This window comes from Tauraco erythrolophus, chromosome 1 (assembly GCF_009769465.1).
Source record: "Tauraco erythrolophus isolate bTauEry1 chromosome 1, bTauEry1.pri, whole genome shotgun sequence".
NCBI classification, from domain to species: domain Eukaryota; kingdom Metazoa; phylum Chordata; class Aves; order Musophagiformes; family Musophagidae; genus Tauraco; species Tauraco erythrolophus.
This window is the reverse complement of record NC_141465.1, coordinates 83,891,753-83,904,746: the sequence shown is the minus strand read 5'-3', so window position 1 is coordinate 83,904,746 and position 12,994 is coordinate 83,891,753.

The following is a 12,994-nucleotide window of genomic DNA, read 5'->3' as shown; positions in this document are numbered from 1 at the left end:
GTGAGCCTGGGAACTAGGCCTGAGAACCAGAAACATCCTTGAAAAGTGCAGCTGGGATCTTTGAAGTACAGCTGGGTACCTAGAAACAGAAGACATCTTAAGATACCATCAATAAATGTAAAAACAAAAAACTGTAACGGCAACTTATATCTGAAAAAGTGGAAACAGTCTGGGAAAATAAAATTGGTCTGAAAGAACGAAAACATCATCATGTCTTGGCTGTTACAGGTGAAATATTGACGTGAACAGCATCAATTGGCTGCTCAAAGTGGTGATGTACTATGCCCTCTTATACCTCTGTGAAATAAAAAGGACTTAATTTTTGTGCAAAATGAAGCTTCTCTCTCAAATAACTTCCCATGCTGCATGCACTTTTCCTTTCCTAAAAAGACTGAATTCCACATGAACTTTTTACAAGATCTTGAACTCTCACCAGGGACACCTGGCTGCCTTCAAATTCTGTGATGCGAATCATCTTTGAAGTGAGATTGAAGTCTATTATTTTACTGGTCCCCCTCTGGGCCCACTTCTGAGGTCAGCTCGGTTTGCCCTCTCACCTCTGGAATGGTTGGGTCCTCCTCTGGGATCAGTTTGTCCTCCTCTCTGGGATGATTTGGCCTCTTCTAATTTGCTTGACACTGATATTATATATACATTATATATACATGAACTACCATAAGCATATCTCTTGCTGTATTATTTTAAGTTGCTTCTCTAATGTTAAGTTTGTAGTAGCCTTTAACCTTGTATACCTATTAAATTTTTGCTGTTTTTGTTTGCTGCTATATGGTTGGTTGCTGCTATTATTAACTGCTGCCATACTATTGATTGATACTGTATTACTGATTGCTAATAGTAGTTTGTAGTAGCTTAAAATATGTTATCTTTATTAATCATAGGTATACTTGCTGATGGTTATTTTTGTGATAGTTTACATGCTAGTGGTGACTTTTGTAGTATTTGTGTTAATCTGTAAGAAACTAGATAAATTTAGAGGATAGATGCCTCTGTTTTTGTGTGTTACAGAATCCTACACACCCACAGCTGCGATCTCTACACACCTGCAGGCTGGTAACCCTCTAGGCCATGACAGATTGAAAAGGAAACAGACAGAATTCTGCTTTTGTTCTGAACTTCAGATTGGAATTCTCCACCCAGGAAAATGATGAAGCATGAAAATTTTATCAACTTCTTCCCAGAAAATACTTCTATATGTTTACACCTGTCACTTATTTACTGGTTGTGAATTGTTAAACCATGAAGAGTTAAAAAGGGTTAAAAGACTTGATATAAATATTTGTAGGACCTTTAATACTGCTTTGAAAGGAACGACTCAAGAGAGAATTCTTTTGGGTATAAAATAGAATTTAAGAGTTGACATCTGTTTCCTTTAGTATTTACAGTGAAAAAGAATTTAAACTGCAACTGAGTAGTGATATGCATCCTGCCTAGATGATGTGGCTATGGCATTGTGTCAGCCTGTAAGTAGCAGAGAGACAGAGCTTGCTTATGACAAACAAAGTAGTAAGCAGAAGCAGTAACTGCCATTTTATGAGGGGATTGCATCTGTTACCTCAAAAAAAGGATGGAAGTTGTTCTCGTTTCAACATCATGGTAGCTAAAATTACGTCCAGAGCTGAAATAACAGGTGTAAATGGTAAGCAGAAAGGGAGCAGTTTTGTCCTTAAGGCAAGCAAAAATCTGGAACTTTGTAGTTTTTTTGCTGAGGAGTTTCAATTTTGATGTAAGGAGTGCAGAAATTAAAATTAAAAATAACTCATGATGTGGACATTTTAGTGGACAGAAGGTTAAAAATGACAGCTGTGACTTGATATTTGGCTAAACAAGAAATAATAGTATTTCTTTATGAGGTTCATTACTAGATACTTGTAATTTTGGAGGGGTTTTTTGGAAGGGCTTTGGTTATTTTTTTTGCATTTGATCACGTTTATTTCAGATTAGATGTAACCTGATTTTGGAAGATGACTATATATGGATATAACTAAATATAAATAAGAATTTTTTAAAGTCTGCATTCAGATGAACAATTTGAAAAGATATGTGAAATGATCTTTTAATTTTTAATTATAGAGGAAAAAACCATAATAAATAGCAGAAGTCCTATGCTCAAATTTAAAAGATGTTTTTGTTTGCAGGGCTTAACTAGTTCTTAAAATGTGTAGATATTTTAAGTTTTGTGCTTTGTTGGTGTTATATAGAAGTCTGATACTCTTTTCTAAATAAACCACTGGAACTTGGGAGTCAGGTTCCAACCTTCAAAGAACATTCAATTCAGGACTGAAATCACTTGTCTGAGAAAATCACTGTGTGGAATACAGCATCTAACATTCTGCATTTCAGTGACATTAGAAGTAGATGCACCACCTGCCTTCCAACTTTTAATAGGCAGCAAGAACATGCTTTCCTAATGAGCCAGAGTAGATGACATCTTCAGGGCTGAGATAGTCTTTGGAGCCCTTTGTGTAACTCTGAAAAAGGCACAAGAAAAGCAGTCCCTAGTGTCTCTTCAAAGCTATAAACACTGCCTATGTGGCACTGTCTTTTTAAGCACATTCTTCAGAAAAAAAAAAATGTTTTACTGCTGGTGTCTATGGTGACTCTTTCTTGAAAAAAGGTAGCAATTTTCAAACAGGATACCGGATGTTACAACTCATCAAAATTCAGATGCCAGGTCTCATGAGAAAATAAAGTTTCAGATGTATTTTTTCTACAAGACTAGAACTTAGAGTGGTGTCACTGTGACAGGTCTCTTGTATGACAATAGAATTTTGTTGGTTCTCAACATCTGCCAAGAGATACAACTTGTCTAAATGCATATTTAATATATATATGTTCTCTTTAGAGAGAATGGAGAAGTCATTTTCAATTCACAGTAGTAGAAAACCTAAATGCACTATCTGAACATTACTACCTCAATGCATGAACTTCTTTAGAGAAATGGTAAGATGGAGCTGGGTCAGGAACGGCAGAAAAGTGATACTACTTCCCATTTATGAACGTCAGATTACCAAAGGCAAATGTTCAAAAATAGAAAGATAATGAGGGCCATAGCACTTTTTTCCCCTAAAATATGTAAAAGCATCTATAAGTAGAATTACGAAAAAGCATTTAAATACTAAATTCTGCTTTTGGTGTTTCTGTGTAAAATGTATGCCTCTAATCTGCAACCACCTAGAGGTAACTAACATACTTGTAAATCTACATCAGTTTCCCCGAGGATCTTAATTCCTTTTACCTGTAATCAGAGTCCTGAGCAACTGTCTACAGCCCAAGTACACTAGAATATTCTTGGTTACAAAACCAATTTCAGCAGACATTTCAGTGTTTGGATCATTCATAGGGTAGTAGAGAGAGGACAGTATTGTATAGTCTAAATCAGATTGGTTAAAAGCGTGATGTCTAAATCAGAGCTTCCTTCTCTGGGAACCCTTCATAGTCAATGAAGACAAGCCAGCAGCTCTAGAGGAGTGTTTATGTATCCGGTCTTAGACAGCTGTATCGACATGAAGTGAATAATTTCTAGAGGTATATATGCTGACCATAAACAAAGCCTAGGGTGTCTAGATCAGGTTGTGATCAGTATGTGCACAAGAATCCAACCCTTAGTACTTCTACAGAAAATTAGTTTGGATTAATTTTTTTTTCATAGTGTCATAGAGAGAGGATCATTAACTCCTGACTCCACACAGATCAATCTAAAATTTGAACCATATGTCTAAAAGCATTATCGAAATGCTTCTGGAACACCAACAGGCTTGGAGCTATGACCGCTTCCCTGGGGAGCTTGTTCCAGTGCTTGACTACCCTCTCAGTGGTGGTCCCTGACAAAACCTTAAGACATTCTCTCACATCCTCTCACTGAACACTAGAGAGAAGCATTCAATACTCGCCTCTTCACTTCCCTTCATGAGGAAGTTCTGGACAGCAATGTCTCCCCTGTTTTCTCTTCTCTTAACTGAACAAGCCTAGTATCTTCAGCTGCTTCTCATAAGTCAGTCCCTTTAGACCTTTCACCATCTGTGTTACTCTCCTTTGGGAACATTCTAAAATTTATATATCCTTCTTATATCTTGGAGCCACAAACTGCACACAGTACCCAGGGCAAGGCTGCAACAATGCTGAGTATAATGGGACAATCACTTCTGTCCACTGTTTAGCTATATTGTGTTTAATACATCACAGGCTATGGTTGACTGCCAGGCTCTTGGCTGCCAGGGCGCATTGTTGACATGTGTAGCTTACCAAATCAAAGTAGTAGTCAGTCAAAACCCCCAGATCCATTTCTGCAAGGTTATACTCCAGTCTCCTGTCCTCTAATGATATGCACATGCAGGATTACACCAACTCAAGTACAGAATCCAGCTTTTCTCCTTGTTAAATTTCAGTTGGTGATTGCTCAGCCCTCTTATCTATCAAGATCTCTCTGTAAGACCTCTCTACCCTTGAGGGAACCAACAGATCCTCCTAATTTGCTATCATTGGCAAACTTGCTCTGTGTGCAGTCAACTCCTGTGTCCAGGTCATTTATAAAAATATTGAAGAGAACTGGCTCTAAAACTGAGCCCTGGGGAACACCACTAGTGACTGGCCACCAGCCAGGTGTTACCCCATTCACTACAACTCTTTCAACCTGATGCTTCAGCCAATTGTTCATCCATCATATTGTTTACATGTCTAGCTGTATGCTGGACATTTTGTCTAGAAAGATACTCTGAGAGACAGTATTAAAAGCTTTGCTAAAATCTCTCAAAACCCCACCCCCATCCACTGCCTTTCCTTCATCTACTACATGGGTAACCTTGTCATAAAAAGATATTAAGTTACAAAGGCATAACTTTCCCTTCATGAACCCATGCTAGCTTTGACCGATGACTGCATTGTCTTTCAAGTGTTTTTCAATAACTCACAGAATAATCTTCTCTATAATTTCATGAGGCACTGAAGTGAGACTGACAGGCTTATAATTACCAGTCTTCCTTTTTGCTCTTCTTGAACACTGAAATAATATTTCCAAGCTTCCAGTAGATTGGGACCTGTCCAAATTCCCAAGACTATTGATAAATGACTGAGACATATCTCCCAATAACATTGGCCAGCTTTTTCAGTTCTCCTGAATGAATCCCATCGGGCTCTATAGACTTATGCGCATTCAGTTGCAGCAGCAAATCCTGTACAAGTTCAAAGTCAATTGGGAGTGTATCACTGCCTCAGCCACAGTCCTCCACCCAGGGCTCCGGGGGTCCCAGAGCTCATCATTGGCTTTAAAGACAGAGGCAAAGAGGGCATTAAACGTCTCTGCTTTTTCTTCATCCCTATTTGTGACCAGTCTCATCAAATAATGGATCTATGTTTTCTTTAGTCCTCCTTTTGCTGTTAACGTATTTTTAAAAGCTTTTTTGTTGTTTCTTTTCTCTGAGGAGATTTTGATTGTCTTTGAAAATTTTCTGTAGTTCTTCCATGAGAGACCCTACGATGGATAGTTCAGTCCATTTAAAAGTTGTTATTTTGAAATTCTGGATAAAACAATGTTCTGTACTTACAACCTAGATATCTGGAATATGCAGTGGCTTGCATAGATGTATAGCATAAACTGACACCAGACATCTACACTTCTGTAACTCAATCGCTACATTACTAAGCAGTTTTGGCAGCAGCTACAAAAGCCACAGCTAAAGCCTCTCCTGCTGTCTCCAGCTGCATGTAGTCCATAGTTATAGTGAGTCCAAAGCAGTAAGGCAGCATATAGTCCATGTGAGGCAGGTGGAAATTTTGGAATATAAATTGAAAAAAACCCCACAAAACAGTTTTAGCATATAACTTTACTTCTGAGTATAACAACTGGGCGTGGGGGAAGAGGTTTTTCGCATTATTTCAGATTAAAAAATTGTCATTTGTGGATACAGATCTTTTTACCTTATTTCAATGTAATTTTTATCCATGTAGAGAAGTTAATGAATTCTTGAAATTATATTGGAATAAATTCCTAGAAAAAATGTGAAAATTAAAACCTTTGAGCAAAGATCTGAAAGCTCTTAAAATTCAGTTGCAGTTAATACTACTGCAGTACTGATCTTTCTCTCTTTGCATACATTTTTAAGTGTTGTGGCAGTTACTCTTCTTAAATACGCTCAGGAGATTAAATTTACATATATTATCCTCTCCTCTAAAGAAGAAATTTGGCTTTTCATCTAGATAAAGTGCAATTTTTGCATCGTAATTCTTTCTTTCTGCAGTACCACTTGGAATTTTATTTTCGGAACAGGAATGTAACAAAGAATCAGCCATGCATGAAGATGAGGCCTCACCCACAGAAGTAAGACTTAGATTCCGAACAAGATCTAAAACCAGCCCTTTTGCTGCAGTCCTTTCTTAAGAGTGTAGAGAATGACTTTGTTTCCTATTTCTGAGACTGTAATGAGTAGAAGCAAATTTTCCTTACTGTCTCTAATACAACAGAAAGATGTTGTCTAAGAGTGCTTATATAGTTAATCATTACTATTATTTCCAAGTTCGATTAGTATCTAATTATGACCTGTGGTTTGAGCGTCTTGGCCTTTAATGAAACAATATATTAGGAGTGATGTTACTGTTCAAAACTTAAATTCTGGGACAATTATCTGCTTTGATTTCTTTTTTTTTTTTTGACTTGCTTTAATAAGTACTCTTTAAAAAGGTCTATATTTTAGTTCTGTGCTCATGCAGCACCTAGCAAAATATCTTCTGACAGATTTTTGACTAGATGATACTACTGGCAGTAATTATAATATTTGCTACAGTCTCCTTCTTATGCACTGACCTGAGGCTGACTGCATAAGAATAAAGCTATTCAACAAACAGTTTCCTCCTCAGGGATAGTCACCTTTCCAAACATAACAATGTTTCAATATATAATATTTTTTAAATAATCTAGTGAAAAAAAGGAAATGCATGAATCGCCAATGCTAAATGAACCATTCTGTAACAAAAATGTCTGTTATTTTCTCAAAATGTAGCCAGTACTAATATTTTTTTTCCTAGAACAAGCTGTTCTTTTTTTTCTAGTCAAGTAACTATATTCAAGAGTGTCATGGTTTAACTCCAGTCAGCAACTAAGCACCACAGAGACATTTGCTTACTCCCTCCCAATGGGATGGGAGAGAGAATCAGAAAAGTAAGAAAATTCGTGAGATAAAGACAGTTTAATAGGTAAAGCAAAAACCACACATGCAAGCAAAGCAAAACAAGGAATTCATATGGTATGGAATATCCCTTTGGTCAGTTGGGATAAGCTGTCCCAGCTGTGTCACCTCCCAGATTCCTGTGCACCCCCACCTTACTTGCTGGTGGGATGATGTCAGAAGCAGAAAAGGCTTTGATCGTACAAGTACTTGCTCAGCAGAAATTAAAACATCCCTGTATTATCAACACCGTTTTCAGCACAAATCCAAAATATAGCCTCATACTAGCTACTATGAAGAAAATTAACTCCGTCGCAGCCAAAACCAGCACAAGGAGAAACAGCCAAAAATGTTGAGTTAATGTATAAGAAATCTGTTTCTATTTTGAAAACATTTTTTTTTTCTAATCCTTAATTTTTGGATTATGTTTAATTAATTTGACACAATTACAGTTTTAATGTTGCCTTTAGAGAAGAAAATACGTTCCAAGACATGGAAAGCAGGATCACAAAAAATATGAAATGTTCCTTATAAGTCCAGGTATATGGTATTGCCATGCACACTTGGACATAGTTTTGTTACACAACTCTGAGAGGTAACAGAGCACCAAGTCTTCCTTTATGTCTTCATGCTGCAAATAGAGCCAACAAGCTGAATGGTTTATCTTTATGTATCCCACTTAAGGAATTGGCACTATTTGGTAAATTAAATTACTGCTGTAAAATCTGTACTTTTATGCTGTCCTTTAAAAGTGAGTAATACATTCTGTAATTGAATTCGGAGCAATTGAACTGTCATTAAGTAAGTATTGCTATTCTTTTCAGAATAGCTTGTTATGTTCCTTTTAAACATAATATACCTGGGGTTTTTTTCTATCTCATTTAGTTTTCTGTGACTTCAAATACTTCCACTTCCAAGCAAAGCCAAGTTCCTTTAAATTTTATCTTTGTATAACTGATACACTAGGGCAGCATCTGTTGTCTTTATACATCCTTTTTACATCTAAGCATCTACAGTCTCCTACTTCACAGTCTTGTTTAACCTCTCCTCTTCTATCCTGCTATCAGGGAATTAAGAACACAGACATTCTGATATTGGTTTATTTATGGGCAAATCCAAGCAAATCGTTTATTTCTTTGAGCCTTTCTCACTCATGACACTTTCTTTACTCATCTTCCTATACTTCAGTGTCTTGGGTGGCATAGCGCACATCTCATTTTGTTCCTAATTCTATCCTTCCCGAATAGTTGTCCTGCACACATGATTTTCAATGTTCTTTTAATCAGTTACTTATTTAGTTCTAACAAGGTGTGATTAATATTAATTTATTGAAAAAGTTTTACATTTCAGATATTTGACTCTGCAAGTGTTTTTCTTCTATAGAGTATAGAGTAAGTTACAAAACCTTAATGCTAGCCTTTTCTAGTTACCTCTGCAGATTTACATGCTGGAACCTAACATTAGAAACTGCAAGGGATCCTAAAGAACCTGAACTTTCCAAAACAAATTTATTTCAATTTTCAAAATATAAGGAAGGTTTTGTCACTATTTTTCATTATAAAATATGTTATATAGATCTCAACTGAAATCTTGCTAGAGTTTTAAAACTGGCCAACAGCTTGTTATATTTGCCCACTGCGCTTCATGAAGACTTTCACTGTTATTGTTCTTTGATCACAAAGCATAAAAGCTTATGGGTAACCTTAACCTTGAGTTGTTGATCAGTCAAATCGTCACAGTATTTCTCCCATGTTGAATCCTAAGAAGCTTTTTCAATTTTGGGTCCTTGTCCCTATCATATGGAATATTAAATAAGTCTGTTCAAGTAAATTAAACTTTTCCCTTAAAAATTGCTTCACTTAAATAATTCTGCTTGAGGCAATACATCTGAACTGTAGTCTATTTTAATGAATAAAAGTTCACTTAAGCTTTATTGTTACCTGTCTGAAAATCCTTTACAGTATGATAAAAGGAGGAAAAAAAAGTCTGGAAAGTTACGGACTAACTTCAAATTTTGGTAAAATATTAGTAGAACAAGTTATTGAACAATCGATCAATAATCAATTATATTAAAACAAAGCTCAGAAGAAACCATATAAAATCAAACATATTTCTCTCTTTTAGGAAGAAAATTAGCAACTAATGTCAGCAGTAGAATTTATATAATTTGAGTTTGATAAGGATTTCAACATGTTCTCTATGGGAACCTCATGAATACAGTCGGGAAGCAAGGGCTTAAAAAATCCTAAAATAACTGAAGACATTAATGAAAAAGAAAAACAAAACAAAACAAAACAAAACATAACAAAACGCAACAACAAAACAACAAGCATCAAAACCAGTACTACACGTCTAATTATAATTCTTTTTAGTTTTTTCAAGCTGTATACAAAATTGTCAAAAGGCAAGAGATACAATTCACTTCATTAAGACTATATGTGAATTCCTGTACTAAGGCAAGGCATATCAGAGTAAAATTGATCTGACTAAGCAGTTGTATTTCAAAATAGAGGAGCTGTGCTTTCAGTAGGTTAAAAATAGAATATGACTCCACCAAGTGGTATTGTTGCAATAAATAAATAAGAGGTAAAATACCATTTAGGATATATTACCAATCATTTTGTATAAAAGTCAGAGGAGGAAATTATTTATTTTATTGTGTTTTATTCTGATGTGTGTTTATAAAAATTCAAAAATATTGTGAAAAATATAATTAAAAATAAAAAATTCAAAAATATTGTAGAAAATTTGGAAAACATAATACAAAAAAAGCACATTTTACAAAAAAGCATAAAGAAAAATTGAAATAAATGTATATATTATCTATGGAAGGAAGGAATTATCATTTAAAGAAGTAATACTTGAATTTATATACCTTCTTTTTCTCTTTCTTTTGAAGAGGACAAAACGTGTAGATAGTTGTTGCCTACGCTCACAAGAGATCAGAAAAATAGTTCTTAAGTAGTTCAAGAGGGACACTGAAATTTATCCTTCAATGCGTGTTTTCAAGATCAGGTTAGACACAACTGTCAGGAGCTGTTTAGGTATACTGGATCTTATTTTAGGGATCTTTTGAGACCTCCTGTTCTCAGAAAGGTATATTTCTCTCATTCTCCTTGACCTTATGACTCTCCTGTTACAGTTCTTTATTGTATCTTGTTTCATGATGAACTTTACGTAATCTCAGTAAAGGAAGTTAGAGTCTCTAAACATAGCGATAGACTTACAGTCTTATAGACTTTGAATATTTGTTCACTGGGATATATGTACTAAAAATTATTTGGAATGACAGATCCCATATGAGCAAACAAAGAAATAGCTTTCTGTATTGATGTTGAAGTGACTCATGCAAGCTGAGAAATCAAGGTAAGACTTGCACAGACTTTATGCTTAGTTTTGCAACATAAGAGGAATAAAATCAGATTAATGATAATATGAGAACAGATAAAGGATTATTAATAGCAGAATTAATTGAAAATAGATTGACTTTCTCTTTGTTTTCCTTATTAATATTAATCTTTATCACAGAAAGTGAAAGTTTAATAGTTCACTGGATTTCATTTAGTCTTGGTTAGACATACATAAAATGGAAAAAGACTGAGTCGGCAAACTCAACAAGAAAAAATTTGCTTTGGCAGCAGAATGAGCTAAGTTACTGAAACTAGACACTGAGCAGATACCAGGAATACTATGAAATAATCGTCTTGTCTAGAATACAGTTGTTGAAGAATATACAATTATCAAGAAAGTTAGGAACATAAAATGATGAGACAATGTTGTGCATTACTGATGTGAGAGACTATGAAGGAGTAAAAACATCTAGCTTTCATACAGTAGAACACATTCCCATCAAATCACTTTGGGGAAGGATCATAAAACAGTCTAGCGAGGCTGAGATTTTAGCTCTTTTTTTTTCTTTTTTTTTTTTTTTTGGTAGACCTCTATCGTGTATTTAGATGTGACATGATATGATGGGGATAAATAATGCCATGGATATAGATTCTTTTATGAAATAATTTAATTTTTAGGATGTTAATTGGAAAACAAAAATAATAAAAATGAAATAACATGGATGTCAGAGTGAAAAAAGAATCTTCCTCAAATAGTTATTGAACCATTAAGAGGGGATGTTATTTAAGAAATGTTTTGGGTTTTGTTTTGTTTTTCCAGTGAGGACATTATAGAAGAGCCACAAAAGACAATCTTGGACTGTGTGTTGAAGTTTATTCTAATTTAAATGAAGAAAAGCAGATCTGTAATTAAAGCTTTGGATTCAAGAAAAAGGAAAAGTTTTACATGTTAAGAAAAAAGAACAGCTAAGCCCAAAGACTTGAATGTAACAGGCTTTAAATGTGTGCATGTCAAAGGACTTTAAACTAAAGCATCTGTACCAGGAAAACATTTTAAAGAAATTTTTGGAATGTTCTAATCTGTAGATTGATGATACAAGGTCAAGAATCACCATTAGTATAGGCTAGTATATGATCTTGAAGAGTGTGTTAAGAGAAGGGAATAGAAATAGGACAGATATAGGGTCATGCATTTGGGGCAGTATTTAAAATATTATATTCTTAGCTTTCCGAAACCGGGACTGAGATACAAATGTAATCAGTAGTACCTTACAGAAGAAGAAAACTTTCTTTTAAACTAAAACAAAACTTTTATTTTAAACTGAATAACAGTGCAATCAAATACAACCTGTTTATTGATAACATAGGTTCAAAATTAGAAAAATGTTTCTCACCGTCAAGTTCCAGAATAGTGATGGCAAAATCAAACAAACAGAGAAAGCCCTTAGCTGTGTTTAAGTGGATTTCCATAAGTTTATAGAAAGGTTTATATAGCTTAATGGAGGTTGAGAATTTCTTGAAAAATGGTGCAAAAGTCTCATGGAGGAGGTAGAAAAACTCAAATCGGATTAAAAAGATGCAGTTCATTGCCCAGATAAATTTTAATATTTAGCTCATGACTCTCATTAAAAATCAAGCTAACATAACTTGTGTATGAAGGTAGAAATGAAAAAAAAAAGATGGCCATATAAAGACTCACAGTAGAGAATTTTTTTTTCAAATTATTAGTAATCTCAAGTAACAACAGTGCAGACCAAAAGCCTCAGAACACAAACTTAGTTTGTAAATTGGGAATACTGTCAGCACAGAGGGAACTGTTATTTTCTCACAAAGGAAGTATTTTACAGAGATAGTTTTAAATTATACAGAAGTGTTATATACACAAGATTGGCTTAGAGAAGAGATTAAAACTGATAGCATAGTTTTTATGAGTTAAATTAAAGTAATACCTCTACATTTTATCTGATATCTACACTACATTTATTGCATCCCAGGAAGCAAAGAAAAGAAACACAGCAGCGTATAATAGAGTTTGGTAGGTCAATAACTGAAAGCGTGCCAATGTTTTCGCGTGTGCTAAAAAATCAGGAAGCCAGTCAGTGAAAGTATTCCAGTAAAACGTTTTCTGTTTTCACCCCTAAAACACTGATTTTATTTCTTGTAGTTAAACTTTCTTCACTGTGTTTCAAAATGTGTTTGGAAGAAAAGCTTAATAATATTGACAACGATTTTCCATTAAATATATAAAAAGCAAGGATTTATGTTTATATTTCAGGAAAAAAAATTAGCCACACACATTGCAGCATAATGATTGTGAATTACAATGAAGATATCTACCTTCTAGTAAACATGTGATTTACCTAACTTAAAGATGCCTAACAATATATCATATTGTCATAGTGTTTGTGCTTATGCACAATATATGTATATGGTGTACATTCCATTTAACTCATATAATACTTTTGT